Genomic DNA, 1,897 nt, shown 5'->3' with positions numbered 1-1,897 from the left:
TCCTAAAATGTGTTAATTTACAGGCTGCCACATTGCATTCATGAGAGATCATTTTCTTATCATTAAAAGGCATTCATGTGGTTATATTATGAATGAAAGTTTTTTTTTTCAGTAGTGTATTTTCTGAATCAAGTGATTGCATCCTTAGAAAAATCTGCTTAGACATGTAATCTCCCTTTGTAATCTGCTGATTGAGAGTGTCTAGCAGTTCCTCATTTGCCTTCAGGCCTTCACTCGCATTCACACAACTTATTGAACACTACTTGATAATTTATAAATTCATTTAAATTTTCTAGAGGCGGTAAGAAATTCAAGATCATATCTAGATCTAGACTTGTATCTCAACTTGCAAATAAATCTTTGCCTTGAAATAATTAATCAAGGTTTTGAAAAAGACACATTTCTTGCTCTGGTCTTGAGGTCATGCCTGTAGATAGTTTTCTACAATTCATTTTAGTCATACTAGCTTTTTTTTTTTAACAACATTGTCTTCAATGAACTCGTTCTTCAATATGTTTATTATTTAACTAGACACATATACACAGAGACACATATGTGTATGTGTGAGTGTGCACATGTGTATGTGTGCATGCACTACATGTAATATGCATGTTCAGTGCTGAAGAAGGCCAGAAGCTGGTGTCTGATCCTCTACACATGGATTTACAGATTACTCGGAGCCATCAATGTTAATTCTGGAATTCAAACCTTGTCCTCTGGTAGAATAGCCAAGCCTCTTAAACTCTGACATCACTCAAACACCAACTAAGCATATTTGTTCTTTATGATTATAGCTATTGTGGAATATAAAAATTTCTGACATACAAGCAGTTACTTATTTGTTTCTCAACTGCATAGTCTTTAATCTTTGTTAATTTTCTTCCCACAAAGAAGAGTCATAAATGTTGATTGTTTATAAGACACTGTATGAAGATTATCATAAAGATGCTGTTATACTGCCAAATATAAATCAAAATGATGATGGAAGAAAGCATAAATCTAGAAAGGAGGCCATGCCACCATTTCTTATCAATGTTTTAAAAATAATATTCATTGAAAAAATGGGTAACAGTCTTATCCCCATTAATTCACAGTTTTTGTTATACTACCAGATTCTAATTTAAGATGGTAATATAACAAAAACTGGGAATTAATAGGGGTAATAATCTGATATATTCTATGTACTAAATTAACAGTAGGTCCTTGTAGAATATAAAAATTATAGTCACTGAGTCAGTTCTTAAACAATGATTCAAAGTAGAACTTATTTGAAAAGGAGGCTGCAGAGGTAGAATGTAGATGATTTATCTTTACACTCCCTGCTTAGTGTAATAAAACCTAACAATCCTTTAAGATACATTATTTTATAACAATGCACATAAATGGTAAGTGGTATAGCACAGTAGATAAAGTGCTTGTATAGAATGCATGAGGTCCTGGGCTAGATCCCCAGTACTTCATAAACCAGGAGTAATGCCTCAAACTTTTAATCCCAAATCAAAAGCATGTGATAATCATCTTGTCTTGATCATTTTTCAGTTGAGTTTTTCAAAACAGGAGAGGTTCACAGGAGGCAAGATATCTACTGCTTATAAACATCCTTTCTTCTTTGTGCTATAAAAACAATATTTTATTTAACTATAAAAGTACATTTTAAATCTATTTCATGAACGAGCAAACTGTACAATATTTACTTTACTCAACAAATTTCCTACATCAGAAATCTTATGAGCAGGTCAGAAAGAGGATGCTTCCTCAGGAAAGAGCAGAGGTAGCTCTTGCAGATAACCTGAGTTTCCTTCCCAGCATCTGTACTGGGTGTCTCATACCTGCCTAGGACTCCACCTCCACAGCGTCTGTACTGAGTGTCTCATAACTGCCTAGGACTCCACCTCCA

Source organism: Mastomys coucha, unplaced genomic scaffold (genome assembly GCF_008632895.1).
Source record: "Mastomys coucha isolate ucsf_1 unplaced genomic scaffold, UCSF_Mcou_1 pScaffold9, whole genome shotgun sequence".
Classification (NCBI taxonomy): domain Eukaryota; kingdom Metazoa; phylum Chordata; class Mammalia; order Rodentia; family Muridae; genus Mastomys; species Mastomys coucha.
The sequence above is the reverse complement of the archived record's forward strand: the minus strand, read 5'-3'. Positions refer to the sequence as shown.